Here is a 6,378-nt window from a genome sequence, read left to right as displayed (position 1 = left end):
ACCCTTCCGATATCATGAGATGTGATATCTCAATGCTTCTAATAGCAAACTTGAGACACTCCCTCTAGCATGAGATGTGATATCCAAGTCCTTCCCATTCCAATCCTGAGACACTTCCGATAGCAGAGATGTGATATCTCAATGCTTATACCAAACCTGAGACCCTTCCTATAACATGAGATGTGATATCCAACTCCTTCCCATTCCAAACCTGAGACCCTTCCTTTAGCATGAGATGTGATATCCAGCTCCTTCCCATTCCAATCCTGAGACACTTCGAATAGCATGAGATGTGATATCTCAATGCTTCTAATATCAAAACTGAGACCCTCCCTATAGCATGATATGTGATATCTAAGTCCTTCCCATTCCAATCCTGAGACCCTTCCTATAGCATGAGATGTGATATCTCAATGCTTCTACCAAACCTGAGACCCTTCCTTTAGCATGAGATGTGATATCCAACTCCTTCCCATTCCAATCCTGAGACCCTTCCTATAGCATGAGATGTGATATCTCAATACTTCTAATACCAAACCTGAGATCCTTCCGATAACATGAGATGTGATATCCAAATCCTTCCCCTTCCAATCCTGAGACCCTTCTGATAGCATGAGATGTGATATCTCAATGCTTCTAATACCAAACCTGAGATCCTTCCGATAGCTTGAGATGTGATATCTCAATGCTTCTAATACCAAACCTGAGATCCTTCCTATAACATGAGATGTTATATCCAAATCCTTCCCCTTCCAAACCTGAGACCCTCCCTTTAGCATGAGATGTGATATCCAACTCCTTCCCATTCCAATTCTGAGCCCCTTCCTATACCATGAGACTTGATATCCAACTCCTTCCCATTCCAATTCTTAGCCCCTTCCTATACCATGAGACTTGATATCTCAATGCTTCTAATACCAAACCTGAGACCCGTCCTATAACATGAGATGTGATATCCAAATCCTTCCCCTTCCAAACCTTAGACCCTTCCTTTATCATGAGATGTGATATCCAACTCCTTCCCATTCCAATCCTGAGACCCTTCCGATATCATGAGATGTGATATCTCAATGCTTCTAATAGCAAACTTGAGACACTCCCTCTAGCATGAGATGTGATATCCAAGTCCTTCCCATTCCAATCCTGAGACCCTTCCTATAGCTTGAGATGTGATATCCAACTCCTTCCCATTCCAATTCTGAGCCCCTTCCTATACCATGAGACTTGATATCTCAATGCTTCTAATACCAAACCACTTTCCTCCCTGATGACAAGTTCCTCTCCATGCCCAGATCCAACCGTTCTTGAGGGGGAGTATCCTTGTTTCCTGTAGTAAATTGCTTTCCTTTGCAGGCCGACTCCTCTCACGAATGCCTTGTCTGCATGCATTCTCTCTTTCCTGGCGAATCTCTCACCGTGGCTATTTGCCTACCCCCTTCCTCTCAGTGGATGGACTTCTCCATCCTAGCCTCCTACCACTCAACTCCGCCTACTTGGAGAATTCAACATGAACCTGTATGCTTCCTGACCTGGACTTTTACGAGATCTGCAACTCTTCATGTCGCTGGCCCTACCCTACCAAAAAAATCTGGATTGAAAGTGGATTGCTACTGGATTTTCCCAAACATTTAAATCCTCTTTAAATCCTCTTTAACTCTAGAAACTCCCATTGTACTCAAAGGATTGCTTTTGGCTTCTTTTTGGCTTCATGCACCCTTAAATATGTTAATTAGCAATCCTCAGTGGAATGCAATCCCAAAACAATCCAAGCAATCCAATCCCCAAACAATCCACTAAAAATCCAAAAACAATCCAATCCCCAAACAATCCACTAAAAATCCAAAAACAATCCAATCCCCAAACAATCCACTAACAATCCAAAAACAATCCAATCCCCAAACAATCCAAAAACAATCCAATCCCCAAACAATCCACTAAAAATCCAAAAGCAATCCAATCCCCAAACAATCCACTAAAAATCCAAAAGCAATCCAATCCACAAGCAATCCAATCCACTAAAAATCCACTCCCCAAACAATCCTATAAAAATCCAAAAACAATCCAATCCCCAAACAATCCACTAAAAATCCAAAAGCAATCCAATCCACAAGCAATCCAATCCACTAAAAATCCACTCCCCAAACAATCCTATAAAAATCCAAAATCAATACAATCCCCAAACAATCCTATAAAAATCCAAAAGCAATCCAATCCTCAAACAATCCAGCAAAAATCACAAAACAATGCAATCCCCAAACAATCCTATAAAAATCCAAAAGCAGTGCCATCCCTAAATAAATACAAAAGCAACGGATTACATCTGGTTTCCTTTTGGCTTAATGCACCCTCGTAGAGATCCAAAAGCAATGCAATGCAATCCCCAAATAAACCTTTTGAGATCCAAAAGCAATTAATGTAGTCACCAAATAATACTTTACAAATCAAAAAAACAAAGCAATCCCAAAAATATCCTTTAACAATATAGGCATTGTTTCGGTTTATGAGCTGGAAATAAATTTAGGAGTTTAACAAAAATAATGTTTACTATAATCCTGAAAAGAAACGCTTAAAAAACACATTTGGTGCACCTTGTTGAATTGGGCTTTAAAAGCCTCACTGTGGCTTAACTGCTGCCCATTTTAGAGAGTTGCATTTTGAATTGTTTAGAACTATAGTGATGACTTATTAGGTCAGTCATTTAGGTAAAATGGCCATGAAAGTCAAGACCATGTAATGGCATATTAACTATATTTAAAAAGAAGCAACATTTTTTTTCACCACTATATTTATTAAAAAGAGGCAGAGATTCAATCGGACACTGTGTACATAGCACAAAAACACGACTGTAGCAATCCAAAACATGGGTGCTTTACAATTAAAAAATGGGTGAGAGGACCCAGAACCAGTCCAGAAAGTCACACGAGTCCGGTGGGGCCCAGCCCAGGGACCAAGCGAGTCCGGTGGGGCCCAGCCCAGGGACCAAGTGAGTCCGGTGGGGCCCAGCCCAGGGACCAAGCGAGTCCGGTGGGGCCCAGCCCAGGGACCAAGCGAGTCCGGTGGGGCCCAGCCCAGGGACCAAGCGAGTCCGGTGGGGCCCAGCCCAGGGAGAGAGCAAGTGAGTCCGGTGGGGCCCAGCCCAGGGAGAGAGCAAGTGAGTCCGGGGGGGCCCAGCCCAGGGAGAGAGCAAGTGAGTCCGGTGGGGCCCAGCCCAGGGAGAGAGCAAGTGAGTCCGGTGGGGCCCAGCCCAGGGAGAGAGCAAGTGAGTCCGGTGGGGCCCAGCCCAGGGAGAGAGCAAGTGAGTCCGGTGGGGCCCAGCCCAGGGAGAGAGCAAGTGAGTCCGGTGGGGCCCAGCCCAGGGAGAGAGCAAGTGAGTCCGGTGGGGCCCAGCCCAGGGAGAGAGCAAGTGAGTCCGGTGGGGCCCAGCCCAGGGAGCAAGTGAGTGAGAGGGGACCTAGATCCCGGTCCAGGGAGTCATACAAGTATCCATGCCAAGGGCAAAGAGCAAGGGAATTGGGAACTACACTTGTGTCGAAAAGACGAGGTTTGGCTCCTTCTTCTTAATCCGGTAGTTCCCAATTTTGTTTTGGAGGGCTTTTCTGTACTCGGCTGCAGAGAGTAATGGAAAGCCAATTTCCCTGGATTTAACATGGATAAATTCTGAAATGCAAAAAAACATGTGTAAGAAGTTTGAAAAGAGCAAGCAAAGTACTTTTTGGTTGACACATGGCTGTGAGAAATAAAGCATAGACGATTTTTACTGTATTCCCTCTAATGTGCTTTAGTAATTCCATGTATGTACCTTGTATAGCGTCCTGTCGATGACGATCCAGTGTTAACCTCCCCTTTGCTGCCATCAGTTCTTTTGTGAACAAAAGATCCAGCAGCTTATTCTGTAGGTAACGTGCTGGGTTGCCGGTCTGTGATTTTCTGGCAGTTACCACAATCTCCCTCAACTTCACTGGGTTCACCAACACATCTGCAAACCTGCATGTCCCATCTGTCACAAGAGGTATTTTTCTCTGTGTACACAAAAAATGAAAAATTACTACATTTCTCAAAGCTGTCAATCTGATCAAAGAATGGCAATTCCGTAGTTGTTTGCCATTTATTTGCATAATTGGTATATTGTGAAGAAATGACCAATGTCACGTTTCCCCCATGTACAGTGCATTGGTAAAGGAGCCATACAAGCAATGCCTACCTGGAGCTACATTTGGCTCCCAGGCCAACTAATGTCGATCATGTACACCTATGGGAATTTAACTACCTATGGGAATATTTAACTACCTATGGGAATTTAACTATGTGCTTGCTTTTGGGAATTTAACTATGTGCTTGCTTTTATAACTATCTAAAAAATTAAAAATTAAATAAAAATTAGGACACCACTATATGACATTGGCAGCATAACGGGTCTTAAGTAATGGACATGTTACATGTGGGCATATAATGAGTGATGGACAATAACCGGTGAATACATGAGCCACAGTATTTCAGCTACCTTTTCTCACCCTTTTGACATTTGTCTAGAAGCCCTATGGCTTCATAGGAATGTTGGGGAGGAGGGTTTCAGATTTGGGTGGAGACACACAGAAGCCTACAACCAATAGCATTTGGATAGAGAAAGAAACATTTATTTATTTCATAGGGGCACAAACCAACTTTTATTTAACTCTAATGGCACTTACCTCTGATGCAGTTGCAGTTGATGGGCCAGGGTTGGGATTTGGATCGGGAAAAACTGTTTCTGTGGCTCCCGTCCGCCGCCTCTTTATCCACTGGAGGGCCAGTTCCAAGCAGTGCTCAACTGCTACCTGCTGGCGGGAATCCATTGTGTCCCAGTATGCTGAAATAATAGTACAAATATTATTACACATGTTAATACAGTACACATTTTAATGACAATTACCAAGATTGCAATGTAGTTACTCAAAGCACATACCGGTTAAGCTTTCCACCATATTGTCATCTTTGTCTATCGGGGGCCGATCAACCGTTTCCGTTGTCCCTGGTCCATAATCTCCAAATGATGATTCCATGCTCCCCCTCAAGACACTGCTCATGTCTTCATGTTCAGTGTCTTGTTCACAATGGGCTATTCCTGCCCCATTTAAGCCCTGGTGCATTTCGAGTCTGCGTGGCCTTAGATGTGACTCTATTGGCCATGAAGCTTCGGGACTATATAGTGGTGGTGCCATGGTCTTACTGAGTTCATCTGGCTGTATACCCTGTGTAAATGGCGTGGAGTGGATAAGCCGTTGTTGTGGCTGGCTAGTGTGGTACAAGTATGGTTCACATCCCTGATTAGGTGTAGCCCATTGCCCTTTGGAAGCCGCCATATCCGGGAGAGGTAGAGGCAGTGGCGTACGGAGGCCTTGTTGCGACGATGTATTTGGGAAACCCCTGAATTGTGGAGGTGTAAATACCTCAGAATTTTCAACCCTCCCTGTGACTGCCCTTGGCGACAGTCTAATTTGCACCTCTGGAAACACTGGAGTAAGAGGAAGAGGATGTGCCATGAACATAGACACCTCTGCTAGCTTGGAAGGATGCAAATTCTTTTTGGCTAGCGCTTGTTTCTTTCCGCTTACTTCACTACTGTCACTCTGTGAAGGACCCTCTTTCCCACATCTTTTTTTTTTACTCGCTTCATTACTCTCATCCCTCATTTCTTGCAGTACAGTGTTCAAAACGACACTAGCTCCTCTCTTTCCTCCAGATAGTTTTTTTACATGTGCCTTTTCTTTGAGGTGGCATAAGAGGGCATCACCCATCATGTTTCGGGGCACATTTTTTCGGATAAAAGTAATACAGGTTGATCGTTCTGAAAAATAAAATTATATATAAAATGATAGCAACTTCTAGTACTGCAAACAGCACTCACAACACACGCCCGACACAAACACCTGCAACCACTGAACAGCCCTGGCACGACAATCCAGTGCCCACTTCCAAACCAACATAGAAAACAGTTTGTCCTAGTTCCACATGCATCAACAGAAAAGCACAAACTCTATACTTAACCGCCTTCCCTTACTAACCAACCCCCTAACTCCTCTATGTAGAGCCAATTGAGCACGTGGGGACTGTAATAATGGTGCCGGTGCGCTACACAAATCAAACATTCTTCTATGATTAACAAATCCCCTTTGCGTTATTGAAATACACCTTGAGAAGCTACGAGAGATTTAGATGGCTGACATAGTATCAACTAGTGACTCACAACAACTTACCACCAGACAATACAATTGTTCCTGAGTAATCCTTTTTCCGAATCACATCGTTTCCGTCGTGGTCCAGTTCTACAGTATCAAAAAAGGCACGAATGCGCCCCCCGCCATCTCCACGCAAGTCGTCAGTGATGAACTCCACGTCTTC

The 6,378-nt window shown here is 44.0% G+C and overlaps 1 long non-coding RNA gene across 1 annotated transcript; it reads right to left on the bottom strand.

Moving 5' to 3' along the window:
* Nucleotides 1-4,688: 4,688 nt before the first annotated feature.
* On the bottom strand, nucleotides 4,689-4,988 carry LOC138493197 (uncharacterized). The gene is made up of 2 exons (XR_011276305.1): nucleotides 4,943-4,988; nucleotides 4,689-4,846 (listed from the first exon to the last, which is right to left on the bottom strand). It is a non-coding gene; the product is annotated as an uncharacterized lncRNA (long non-coding RNA).
* Between the last annotated feature and the right edge of the window lie 1,390 nt (nucleotides 4,989-6,378).

This window comes from Ambystoma mexicanum, chromosome 10 (genome assembly GCF_040938575.1).
Source record: "Ambystoma mexicanum isolate Mex_15411 chromosome 10, UKY_AmexF1_1, whole genome shotgun sequence".
Taxonomy (NCBI): Eukaryota; Metazoa; Chordata; class Amphibia; order Caudata; family Ambystomatidae; genus Ambystoma; species Ambystoma mexicanum.
Note: the sequence above shows the minus strand (reverse complement) of the source record. Positions and strands in the feature narration are given on the sequence as shown.